Raw genomic sequence first — 14,258 nt, 5'->3', positions numbered from 1 at the left:
ATTGTTTTGCCACCTTTCCTTTGCATAGCATATAGTTCTAAATTATAGCCCAGACTACTGAATTATTTGCCAGAGTGGTTTTACTAATTGTACACTAGCATCACAATACGCAGGAGCTTCTGAAAGTTCGTGGGAGAATGGAATGAAAAAAGAATATAATTTCCCATGAATTTTTGAATCCTCCTCGTACAGGAGCTTTAAAGTAAGTCTACATTAGGGTTTATAATCAATAAAAAATTCAACTGTGCTTCAAGAATGAGGAGCGTGACATTTCCTGGTTGAGAGAAAAGCGAACAGGAGAGCAGATACGAAAAGGATTGGTTAAGCGATGAAACTGCAGCAAAGTGTTAGCTGTTATCACAAAAATGAACACACAGAATAATATTCTTGAACTCGGAAGTGGGAACTTCAGCCTTTCAAGGGCATCCACTCTGCGGGGCAACATCCCCGCGCTCCCACGCTCAGGAAGGAGGGTCTGCGGCGCCGCGGGGCACAAGTGGGGCGAAGGGCTGCGAGGGAACGCCGAGGCAGACGGGTCCCCGCGAGGCGGCTGCGGGCCGCTCCGGAAGGCAGGGGTCCGGGGGCTCTGCGGTCCCTCAGGACCCGCCAGGAAAGGCTCCAGAAAGGCGGCTGGAGGCCCCGGCCAGCCGTGCAGCTCGCTGGGAGGCGCGGGCGCGCGTGCTCCGTCGGTCCGGGCGGCGGCGGCAGAGCGGGCCCTGAACGTGGGCGGCGGGTGGCGGAGTGCCAAGCCCGGCGGGCGGGAGGTGACCGAGCGGGGCGGCCGCGGCGGCGGGGGCTACTGACGGCGCAGCGGATCCGGAGCGCGCTGCGCGGGGCGCCGGGCAGGTGAGAGCGGCGCGGGACCCGGATGCGGCGAGGCCGAGGGCGGGGGTCGCGGCGGCTCCGGGCCCCGGGCTGGCGGGCGGCGAGCTCCTGCAGGTGCCGGCCGGCGGCTCCGGCGCCCGTGCCGCGCTTCGTGCCGGCTCGGAGCACCCGCGCCCGGCGGCCCGCGGGACGCCTTGCTGAGGCGCGGCCGGAGGTCGCGGGCGGGCGCCTCCTGAGGGCGCCTCAGCGGAGAGTGGCGTTCGCGCCATCGCGTCTACGCCGGCGCCGCGGCCCGCCTGCCACTCAGATGTCTCTTCACGCAGAAGTGTGTGTTAGGAGCGGGAAGCCTGTGTGGTGGGCTTCACGGACGTGTTTTTAAATCCAGCGCCGCCGAGCGGCCCTGCGGCCTCGCCCCCAAAGCCCTGCTTTGCCCAAGGGGGTAAGAATGCGTGTCCAAAAGGTTGCCTGGCCAGAGCGCAAGTGCTTGTGAATGGTAGCGTCTGGGAAGGCTGCACCTCGCTCCGCTGGCCGAAGCCTGGCTGCTGTGCGGGGTCACGTTTATTTCCGAGCTGCTGTGGTGTGGCTGCAAGCTCCGCTGGAGTAGCTCCTAATGCTGGAGCCTGTGGTCAGCGGGTGAAATAGCATCCCGGGGTCCCTTCCTAGAGTGCTTCCTAGCACAAGCACATGGCGACTCGGAATACCTGTCCCAGGTACCTGGGGGCTGAGGCAACCCAGTGAACGTAGGATAATTTACAGGAGGTCCCAAACTTGAAGTGCTTTGCTCTTTAAATAATCTTAAGTGTCGCTTTATCACTAGTTGCAGACTATAAACACCCAGGAAGTATGAAACACTCCCTCCCCGCACCCCATGCTTTTGTAAACATCATCTTGGGCTGTTACTGTCTGGGGAAGTCATCACAATTAAATTAGATGAGTACTTATTTTGAAGCACTGAATGGCTGTTTGGAAATAGGATTCCTAATAAAATCATCTCCAGAGAGTCAGAATTCTCAGCAGTTCATTAATCGTGGGTTTTTTTTTTCTTCCAAAAGCTACATTGTAAGGTTTTAGTGGAAAAGCAGAAGTATTTCAGAATACTGTAGTATAGGATAGAATCTTAACCAAGTTTCCCAAGGCAGGTGTAAGCAAATCTAAACCTTAACCGAATTTACTTCTCCAAAGCAAAAGTGATATACAAAATCAACAACTCTGCCTTACATGGGGATTTTCTACTGGCAGGGGTGTTATTTAGAAGTGGGGAAAATTGGAGTTTTCATTTATTGTTGCTTTACACCGCTGACCTGTATTTCTTGGAGACTTATCCATAAAAGTTTTAGATCCAGCTGACTATGAATATCAACCAAACCGATTGGGAGGGGGGTGGTGGGCATATGAACCTTGTAGTCTATCCTGTGTTCCTCTTTGTGTTCTTCAGACTGTCCTGTAAAAGGTGAAACGCCACAGCGGAAGCATTAATAGGCGTTATAAAAGACACTGGTGTCTGAAGTCTGATCGTGGCTCAAGCTCTGGACTCGAGTTTAAACAATGTCACTCCATCTCTCTGGCTTTCTGGATATCTTTTTTTAACATTAATTAATTCAAACTGAAAATGATACTTAATTAGCCTCCTTTCCTAGGGTCTTGCTCTCTTGGAGTTATTTAAGATTGCTTTCTTTTTTCTTGTTTAATCATTTTATCAGGGCTCTTTCAGCTCTTATCACAATTTATGATTTCTTTCTTCCACTTTCATAGAAGGTATGTGAATACAGGGACTTTGTTTGCCTTCTCTAGAGTATCCCCAGCATCCAGAATAATGCCTGAAACATTTAACCAATGTTGAATGTGAACTGTATGTATATATGAAATCTGTAATAACATCTTCTGATTCCACATATAGCATGTACTGAAAGGTCTCAGATTTGTATAACTGAGGAAATAACCAGGAGACCTAGAGTTAACCTCTTAGATGTTCTTACTTAGTCTTCATTAACAGCTGCTACTTTTGTCTTCATAAAGGTACTCTATGCATGAAGAAGTTAAGCATTTAGACGCTGTGATTGATTACAAAAGCAAATGTGAATTTCTCCGTCATGCTCATGTATACTAGATTATTAGCATTTTGGCAACTAAGGGACTAAACAAGCTTTCTCAGTTTTGATCTTTTGGTGCATCAAATGACAGTTGATTGGTTCTAGGATGTGGTAATTTGATCAACATCACAATCCTATTGGGAACTTTTCAGATTTGTGCAGGGGGTAGATTTAGTTCACTTTCATTGTTTCTCTTTTTCATCTAAAAATTACCCACTGTGTGTGTATGTGTGTAACTGTGCATGTGCACGTATGCATCCTTGGAACCACAGCCATCAAGGTGGCTCTGGTTCATAGTGACCCTATATACTAACTACTTCTTTGAGAGCTCTGTTTGGTTATAGTAGAGGCCCTGGGCAGCACAAACATGTTCCCACTTAGCTACTAACTAGGCTAAGAATGGAAAGATTGGTGGATCAAAGCAGCCAGAAATGCCTTACAGGAAAAGGCCTGGCAGTGTACTTAACAGAGCACAGTGATTGAGAATCATATGGAGCAGTTATGAAGCTCACTGTGAATCAGAATCGACCTGATTGCAGCTGCTTGTGGTGGTGTGACCCACAGGGGCAGTTCTACCCTGCCCAGTAGGGTCATTATGCGTCAGAATTGAGTCGGTGGCACTGAGTTTGGTTTGTTTTTGATTCAGTGGAAGATGTAAAGAGGCTTTCTACTTCCATTAACAGTGACAGTCTCAGAAACTCACAGGGGCAGGAGTTCTGCCCGTACAAGGTCCAAGTGAGTCAGCATGGACTCAATGGCTGGAAGTTTATATTAATTTAAATCAGGGTTTTGATCTGATTCAATCATGTCTGAAGAAGCAAAATCAGAAGAGTCTCAACATTTTAAAATTTGGATGAAGCAGAAAGAAAACCGGAATGGGAAACCTTGTAGATTTTATCCCTGGATTAGAGGATTTGGAAGAGGGTTAGGGAGTCCTTTTAGGAACCTAATTTGGGAGATTGTATTGTTACCAGGTGGGTGGATAATACACTTTCTAAATGGTGCATTTGCTGCCATCTTTGAGCTGGGCAGCGCTGTTTCTGATTGCAGGCTAAGAGATGTGGTGGCGAGGTGTTGCTTGGGCTGCCCTTATTTTCAATGAGGCAGATTCACTTTCCAACAGAGCATAGACTGTAATTCTTTCCAGTCTGTTTCAGTTTTGCTTCCTTGGTTATAACTGAACTGTGAAGATGGTTTCAAATCCCTGATTAAAAGTGTTATTTTTAAAAATTTTATTATTTTTAAAGTGTTAGCTTAAAAAATGTAATTAATAATCACCGTTTTCATTTTATGATACATATGTATTTGTAGACTTTTCCAGTCAGTCAGCAACTTTCTCTCTGTCACCACTGTTAGGGTAATTGATCCATTTTTATGGATACGAGTTAAGTAATAAATTAGGCATTTGATGTTAGTGTACCTTTGTTTGGAAGTATGATCAGCTTTCTCTTTGTTTTGGCCTGACTTTAAAAATAGAACGACTGTGGTTTAATGAATTTGTATATATATGTAATTAAGGAACATGATTAATGTATGACATGATGTAGTTACATGTTGTTGTAAGTTGTGTTGCTCATATGTATAGAATTTTCAAATAAGAACGGTCTAACCCAGTGGTTCTCAACCTGAGTCACCACCACTTTCAGTGTTGAACAACACTTTGACAGGGGTTGTCTAAGACCATTGGAAAATACATGCTTCTGATCTGGTGAGAAAAAAGCTATCTCAAGCATCACATTGATGTTGGCCTTTTGTGCATACTTTTGCAAAATGTATCAATTTATTTTACTTTTGGCACGCATGATATACCATACTTCAAGATAAAAATTCACTTATTTGTCATTTGAAAAAATATTTAGAAATATATAATTACATATTTTTGTGATTAATCACTATGCTTTAATTATGTTCAATTTGTCACAATGAAAATATATCCTGAATATCAGATTTGTACATTATGATTCATCAAAGTATCAAAATTACAGTTATGAAGTAGCCACGAAAATAATTTTGTGTTTTGGGGGTCACCATAACACGAGGAACTGTATTAAAGGGTCGCGGCATTAGGAAGGTTGAGAACCACTGGTGTAACCAAAAAAGCCAATTCCACCACCACTGAGTCAATTCTGACCCATAGTCATCCTATGTAGGGTTTCCAAACTGTCAATCTTTGCTGGAGCAGAAAGCCTCATCTTTTTTCTGTGGAGTGGCTGGTGGGTTTGAATTGCTGACCTTGTGCTTTCACCAGCCCAATATTTAGCCACAGTGTCATGTGGAATCCTTAAGAAAATTCTCAAAGTCCTTACACCCACTCAACACATGCGATTTGTTTGGATGGTGTATTTACAGGTTACTAAACTTGATCTTTAAGTTCAATTGACTATTTGTATCTCAGGGTTTTGCATCATTGTTACATCCAACTCCTAAGGGAAAATATTTGGTGGGGGAGAGCAACTGAGTGATGAGTGCTCAAGCAATCCTTCAGAGACGGAGGGAGCATAAAGTGTTCCTTATATAGCATGTGTAGTGGTTTAGGTGTTACTGTTACTCTAGAGGTGATTTAAAGTACACAGGAGATATGCATGGGTCGCATGCAAACAATTTATCATTTTATGTAAGAGACTTATACCTTCAGATTTTGGTACCTGCTGGGAGTCCTGGTCCCCCTCTCCGTGTATACGGAGGGAAGACTATATTAGGAGTAGAAGAAGGTAAACATAAATTTACTTTTGAGTAAATGAGCCAATACATAGACTATAGATAACAGCCCTCTCACTTGAAAAAGGAGATTAAAAAACCTGAGGAGAGCAAGTATTTATATTATTTAGCTTTGTTTTCCATCTTCCTGTGTGAGAAAGAAATGTGATTATTAATACTACGTCTTTTATTAAGTTGTACTCAAACTTGTGCCAAGTATGCTCAGAATTCCATGATTTTATGGTCAATAGTTTCATATATCTGAAGGTTGGATTCAGTAGTAAACATAATACGCCCACACACATGCACACGGCCTTTTACCGGTTTGGAAACCTGGGTAGGTATGTAACTTGTTTCAGACAAGTTTCTGGTGTGTTGATATTAAAGTCACTATCACAGGCTATCCAATCCCACAAATAGGGGATTTGTGATTAATTGTTTCACTGCCAAAGAGTTAAGCGACTCTATAGCTGTATAATTATAAATATTATTCTATCATTACTAAACATGGAGATTTAGAACTTCTGAAGTATTCTCCATTTTAAAAGTGAGCTATATATAATGAATTGAAATGAATGATTTGCCTTTGACTACATCCTGTTGTGTACTATGGGTGAGATCTGATTTCAGTAAAGGAAAAGGAAAACATTTTCAAAGATCCCAATCTTTATATCATGGGACAATGTCAGTAATACTTAAAAAAAAGTAGCAGTTTTTTTTAACCTGTATGCTTAGTAACATCGTGTATGAGGCTACGTACAAAGTGTGCTTTTAGGGTTCCAGATCATACACAAAAACATAAAAATGCCTCTGCAATTAGTGGATGATTGCAGACAAGTTCTCTTGGAAATTCACTTGTAAAGTAAAACAGAACAAAACAAAACACAGTTATTCAAAACAGTGGCCTCTGATGGGACCTGCTCAGCCAGTTCAAGGCAGGGGAACTCACAGGGGTCATCTTACTAGACTTTCTTGAAGACACAATGCAATCACAAAGCTTATTAGGAAGAAGTTTAAGAAAATTTTAAAACTTCATTGATGAGAAAAAGGTCAGAAAAATTTTGCTGTAGAATTGTTTTCCATTCTGACAATGCACCTGCACATTCTTTGAGGGTAACCAATGGCTATCCTTGGAGGATTTCACTGGGGAGCCTTACTTACTCCATCCCCTTCCAGTCTGATTTTTTCTCCTTCAAACTTTATTCTAATTCACCAGACTCAAAGAATATTTAAAAGAAAACCTGATTTGAGTCTTTGAAATATGTCAAAATGTGGTAACCGTGTGAACCTGTTTGTTGTAATTTATGTGAACATAATTGAGTGATCTAGACCAAGGGAGCTGACTGGTCAAAAATCAGACCTGTGGATTGCCAAATTGGTTCTGCTGAGATCAGGGCTTTCCTGGATCCACAGGCTTCCTGAAAGTTGTGTCCAAGAAGCTCTTCATTTTAGAGCTACATTTTATAGTTGAAAGAGAGGCCTAAGGAGGGAGGGAGTCCTTAAGCTCTAAGACCTTAATGCTGTCATTGTTGTGTTCTTTTAGTGTACCTGCAGTTTCCCCGCTGCAGTGGGAACCATTGAAGCAGCTGTTTTCATTCTCTGAGATGGTGTGCCACCCCACTCCACACCACCACCACCTCATCCCTTGCTCTTATTGTAGAGATAATCCCCCTTCCATATGTATTTCAGATATCCAATTAATGAACAATTCTGGATATGCGAGTCTTCAAAAATTTATGAATAATATTTCATTGTCTATTTCATTTACCACAAACTTTTTGAAGCCATTTTGTTTACTGGTTAAGCATTACTAGGTATACATGAGAGAAACAAAATTGTGTCTAATCTTTGGTAAACTCTGCACAGGATCTCTTAAAGGTTTTGAAGAACAAGGATGCTACTTTGAGAATTAAGGTGTATCTGACCTAAGCCATGCCATTTTCAGTCATATCGTATACATGTGAAAGCTGGAATATGAATAAAGGTGACCCTGGAAGAACTAATTATTCTGCTGGCAAAGAATATTGAAAGCATCTTAGATGGCCAAGGGAACACACAAATCTATCTTGGAAGAAGCACAGGCAGAATACTCCTTAGAGGCAGCAGGGGTAGACGTCTCAGGTACTTTTTAACTCATGGCAAATTAGCAGGAGATCTCCCCCACCTTCCCCTCCTGGCATCTCTACTCTCATTATTGGTCCTGAGGGGTTTATCAGAGTTATTCCCTGTGTTTCCAGCTCTGAGCTGTACCTGTGTACATCCTCTGGTCTTGCCGGATTTGTAAGGTAGAATTGGGATCGTGATAGTGGTAGGGAGGAAGCATTAAAAAACTAGAAGAAAGCTATATGTTTCATGGTGCTATACAGTACCTTGACTGGCTCGTCTTTTCCCTGTGACCTTCCAGAAGGGGATGTCCACTTGCCTACAGATGGACTTTGGGTCCCCAGTCTGCGCTCCCCCTCATTCACAGTGATATGGTTCTTTGATGCCTGATACTTGATCCTATGGACCCCTTGTGATCACACAGACTGGTGTGCTTCTTCCATGCGGGCTTTGTTGCTTCTCAGTTAGATGGCTGCTTGTTTATGTTCAAGTCTTTAAAACCCCAGATGTTATATCTTTTGAGAGCTGGACACCATTGGCTTTCTTCACATTTGCTTACGCACCTGCTTTGTGTTCATTGAACATGTCAGGAAGGTGAACATCATGGAACGCCAGTTTAGTAGAACAAGGTGTTCTTGCATTGAGGGAGTGCTTGAGTTAGAGACCCAATAATGTCCATCTATGTTCACACTAAACCTATAAATATATGCACATATCTATTTCCCCATCATCATATATAATTATATTTACATATATACATGCCTGGATTTAGACCTCTATTTCCTTTTACCTTCCTCTTGTGCGACTTTCATGTTCTGCATTAATTTGGGTTTCAGTAATTACTCTTGGTTATATTGCCCTTGTTCAAGCCCTACCAGGCCTCCTATACCACACCTTCCTCCCTATTGATTTTTGGATCACTTGTTCCCTAGTCCCTGGGGTTGTTGACACCCACTTCCTTTCCCCTGCCTCCCTTTGCCAGCCCCTCTTCTTCCAACCATAGATCCCATTGTTTTCTTCTCCGGATTGTTTATCCCACCTATCTTATCTAGATAGACCTGCAGAGATAATAATATGCATAAAAAACCAAGACAGAGCAAAGCAACAAAACAACAAAAACCAACCACAAAAAAAGATAAAACCTGTAAATAGTTCAAGGTCTGGTTTTTGACCTTTAGGAGTGTTTTTCAGTCAAGTCTGATGGGGTGTTACGCCCTGGCCCCACTGTCTATTTTTGGTATTCCTTAGGGACCTCTTTGCTCTATCCCCCTTGCTATTCTGTTCATGCCCTTAATGTTTCGCCTCAGTGTGGTGGGGTCAGATTGGTCGCAATTCCCGCACTGTGTCTCCAGTGTTGTCCCCCATAGCACAATGGGTCAGTGAGGGACATCATGTCTCCTAGTGGGGCCAGCCCTATGGTCGGTCCTCTCTGTGCTTTGGCTGCTCTGAGCCAGAATATCGCCCTCGGGCCTTGGTGGACCAGGATGTGTTCCACTCTCTCTTCCTCTTCCTTCATTTGCTCCTGTGTGCTCTGATCAGACATGACCCTCTTCTAGAGCTGTATAGCTTCAGTACTGTCCTCTGAAATGAAATCTTCTGCAGAGAGGGGAGGCTGGCCCCTCAGACCTCTCTATGATTTTAAGGAGATAAGTGTAGGGATAATGGGAAGTGACTGGGAAAATTTATGCTGTTTTATTTTTAGGGTAATGAAATATGTGAAAATCTGTAGCGATGGTTATACAACTACAAGTCTTCATACGCTAAAACCCACCACACATTTAAAAGGATGATATAATTTCTTCTTTTTTGTGTGCTAGTCCTTTTCTGCTGGGTGATATAATTTCGTAAGATACCCAAAAAGCTACCCATTCTTTTTTTCCCCAAGTCACCCATACTTTATGTACTCTGTACTTTTGTCAGATAATATAATTTGCATATATACTTTCCTACTTTGAGTTTTTTTATTTTCAAAAGAAAATTTCAAAATTGACATAGTCCTATTTATCTTTCCATTTGCCACTTAAGCTTTTGGTGTCAGGTTTAAAAACAAAGTTTCCTGATTCAAGATTTACTTCTATATTTGTTCCCCTGAGTTGTGCTTTTAGCTTTTACATTGAGGATTATGGTCCATATTGAGTTAATTTTTCCATGTGGTACAAGAAAAGGGTCACCTCTTATTCTTTTGTGGGTATCAGTTTTCCAACATTATTTGCCTCATCAGTAAATTGACCTGGCAACCTTGTTGTAAATCAGTTGATCATAAATATGTTCTAGTTCATTGATATTTGTGCATGTTCTATTTTTCAGTTTTACCTTAAGCTACAGTAAATAAACCTATGGTTCAGATGGACTCACTTCAAGCACACTGTCAGTTACTTAAAAAAATTCAGGCCTTTGGAAGGAGAAAGATTTAAAGAGAAAGCTCACAAGGGCAACACAATGGTGCTTTCTAATCAAAACCCAAAGGGAACCCTGGTGGTGCAGTAGTTACTTGTAGGGCTGTGACTCCACAAGGTCTGAAGTTGGAAAGTTGACTCTCTACTCCTGTAAACAGTTACAGTCTCAGAAAGGAACAGGGGCAGTTCAACCCTGTCCTATAATGTCATTATGAGTCAGCATTGAATCGATGGTAGTGAGTTGTTGAAGTGAAACCAAAAAATTTAACAGTTGACCAACTAGGCATTAGTGTCAGTCTTCAGACCAAGACATTGCCCTTTTCATTACTTAGCAGCAACTTGGTAATTTTACACGTCCGTTTCAATGATGATTGAGGAAGACAGAATGACCATAAAATGGAATGCTGTGAATTGGAAGCCATTGAGCCAGTTGAGCTTGCTTCCACAATCTAGTGGCCAGCTGTCTCTAATATTTAGCATGTCTTAAATATATTTTAAACAGTCTCTGATTCCAACTAATGGCATGAAAAAAATAGTTGGCTGTTAATTAAAATGTTGGAGTTCAAATCCACCCATTGGTAACCTTGGAAGAAAGACTTGTTTTCAATCTGATTATGAAAAACTAGATGTAGAAAACCCTGATGATTGTCACCTAGATTAAACTCAATATGTAAAAATAAATGCATTGTATAAAACTAGAATGAATTTTGCCCAAAATGGTAAAGAAATTGGGTAAAAGATGGTTGTTGTTACATACCATTCAGTTTGTTCCTACTCAAAGTGACCCTGTGTACAAAAGAAGAAAGCAATAACCAACCCAGCATCATCTCTGTTGTTGTTTTCTCCTCTTGTTGGAACTATTGTGTCAGTCCACCTTGTTGAGGCTTCTTTTTCTCAGCCCTCTACTTTACCAAGCATCATGATGTCTTTCACGAGGGACTGCTGTGTCTTGGTGACATATCCAAAGTAAATGAGACAGAGTCGTGCTATCCTCCCAAATGTATGTTGGAAGAAGTACAAGCTGAATGCTTTGTTGGTTTCTTGCAGTCCGTGGCATAGTCAATATTCTTCACCAACACCATAATTCATAGAACCAACTTTCCAGTCTTTGTCCAGCTTTCATAAGCATGTGAGTTGAATGAAATTAGTGTGACTTGGGTCAGGCACACTCAAGGTGACATCTTTACTTTTTTACACTTTAAAGAGGTACTTTGCAGCACATTTCCCCCGTGAAAATGGGTCATCTGCTTAGCATTGGTTAGTCTGCATATTGAAAGAACTGAAATCTACTTTGTTATACTTTTCAATTCTTTTCTTTTTTTACATTTTATTAGGGGCTCATACAACTCTTATCACAATCCATGCATATACATACATCAATTGTATAAAGCACATCGTACATTCTTTGCCCTAATCACTCTCAAAGCATTTGCTCTCCTCTTAAGCCCTCTGCATCAGGTCCTCTTTTTTTCCCCATCCCTCCCCGCTCCCCCCTCCCTTATGAGCTCTTGATAATCCACAGATTGTTATTTTGTCATATCTTGCCCTGGCCGGAGTCTCCCTTCCCCCCTTCTCTGCCGTCCATCTCCCAGGGAGGAGGTCACATGTGGATCCTTTTAATCAGTTCCCCGTTTCCAACCCACTCACCCTACACTCTCCTAGCCTCGCCCCTCATACCCCTGGTCCTGAAGGTATCGTCCACCCTGGATTCCCTGTGCCTCCAGCTCCCAATGCACCAGTGTGCATATCTGCCCTATCCAGTCCTGCAAGGTAGAATTCGGATCATGGTAGTTGCGGGAAGGAAGCGTCCAGGATCTGTGAGAAAGCTGTGTTCTTCGTCGGTACTACATGGCACCCTGACTGACCCGTCTCCTCTCCTAAACCCCTCTGTGAGGGGATCTCCAGTGGTCAACACTTGGGCCTCGGGTCTGCACTCTGCACTTCCCCCTTCATTCACTATGATATATATATATATATATATATATATATATATATATACACACACACATATATACACATACACACACACACACACATATATACACATACACACACACACATATATATTCTCTTTTTTTTTGCATGATGCCTTATACCTGATCCGTTTGGCAACTCGTGATCGCACCGGCTGGTGTGCTTCTTCCGTGTGGGCTTTGTTGCTTCTGAGCTAGATGGCCACTTGTTCACCTTCAAGCCTTTAAGACCCAGACACTATCTCTTTTGATAGCCGGGCACCATCAGCTTTCTTCTCCACATTTGCTTATGCACCCGTTTGTCTTCAGTGATCGTATCATGGAGGTGTGCAGCCAATGATATGTTTTTTTGTTCTTTGATGCCTGGTGACTGATCCCTTCGGGACCACGCGATCACACAGGTTGGTGTGTTCTTCCATGTGGGCTTTGTTGCTTCTGTGCTAGATGGCCGCTTGTTTATCTTCAAGCCTTTAAGACCCCAGTCACTATCACTATTTACTTGTTCACCTGCTTTGGCTTCAGCAGTTGTGTCGGGAGAGTGAGCATCATAGAGTGCAAATTTAATAAAAGAAAGTATTCATGCATTGAGGGAGTGCTTGAGTAGAGGCCCAAGGTCCTTCCGCCACCTAAATACTAAACCTATGAATGTAGACACTTAGATCTATTTCCCCATCCTCATATATATTTGCATATACATGTCTTTGTCTAGACCTCCATAAATGCCCCTTGACTCCCAGCTCCTTCCTCCATCTCCCTTGACTTTCCTCCTGCCCCACTACCATGCTCCGTCACCACCTGGGTTACAGCTATACCTCTTCTCTACACAACCTTACCCTTGATCATTCCCCACCAGGCCTGCCACTTCCCCCTCACTACCATTTTGTGTCCCATGTTGTTCCCTTGTCCCTGTGTTTGTTAACACCACTTCCTTACCCCCCCTCCCCCTCCCCCACCCCAAGTCCCCCGGAACCTTCGGTCCAGTTGTTTTCCTCCAGGTAGTTCATCCAGCCTGTCCTATTCAGACAGACCTGTGGAGACACTAACATGCACGAAAACAAGACAGAGGAAAACAAAGCAACAGTATACAACCAGACAATAAAACAACAAAAACAAACCACTTACAAAGAACAAAACAAAACACTTCACAAAAGAAAGGCTTGTAGCTCATTCAAGGATCGTTTGCTGGCCCTTAGGAGCGTTTTCCAGTCTAGTCTGTTCGGGCACCTCGCCCTGGCCCCAAAGTCCACTTTCAGCATTCCCTGGGGATCTTGCCACTTTTTTAAAAGAAAGAAAGACAAAAAGAAAGAAAGCACCTCCATTGAGTCCATGCCAACACACAGTGATCCTTAAGGGCAGGGTAGAACCTCCCTGTGAGTCTTACAGATGCTAAGTCTTTGGCAGTCCCTTGTTGCTTCCGGCTCAGGTGGAGTCGTTGGTGATTTCAAACTATTGACTTTGCAGTTAGCAGTGCAACGTCTAACCACTACACCACCAGGTCTCCACACAAGATGTACAGTGTTTGAGAAATATAGTGTCTTTCCTTTATTTTGGTTAGTACACATTTCTGAAATTCAAACAGAAATGCACGATAGATCTACACCTGAAATAGTTTATTGTAGAAATTGATTTATTTTAGAATAATAGTATACGTGTTTTCAATAAGCATGCTTGCTATCTAGCATTAGCTACACAATAAAAGCACTGCAGATCAGTTCAGAATCTAGCTTTCAATGAATTTACAAGTAGATATACAAGCAAGCAAACAATCAACCATGCTTGACACGCTCTGCTTAGGTGTTAAGAAATACCACTCCCACCCCCGTCTTTTATTTTGCTGTAGTGTGATTTTGTTAACTATGTTTTGTTATAGTTTTTTTATGTACCAATGCTCAATCCTTTTGATATTTGATTTTGGTAGAAATTATCTGTTTAATTTATTTTGGAAATGGCAAGTCTAATAGATATGCACTATCTACTAATAAAATATAAAATTACATTTCACAGAAATATTAGATTCATAGCCACACAGACACAGAGAAAGCAATGTAATCTATGTGATTTATCTGTGTACAAATCAATAGGAAAACAACTCATAGAAATACATTGAAGCTCTTGGAAAGAGGATATAGCGACACAATTAAACTGAAGAAACTGGAATCACAATTGAACTTCTG

General features: G+C 42.3%; 1 pseudogene; it reads right to left on the bottom strand.

The window, feature by feature from the left end:
• LOC142424072 (uncharacterized) overlaps positions 1–14,258 on the bottom strand; it is a 783,158-nt pseudogene that overhangs the window by 67,399 nt on the left and 701,501 nt on the right.

This window comes from Tenrec ecaudatus, chromosome 13, assembly GCF_050624435.1.
Source record: "Tenrec ecaudatus isolate mTenEca1 chromosome 13, mTenEca1.hap1, whole genome shotgun sequence".
Lineage (NCBI taxonomy): Eukaryota > Metazoa > Chordata > Mammalia > Afrosoricida > Tenrecidae > Tenrec > Tenrec ecaudatus.
The sequence above is the reverse complement of the archived record's forward strand: the minus strand, read 5'-3'. Positions and strand labels throughout refer to the sequence as shown.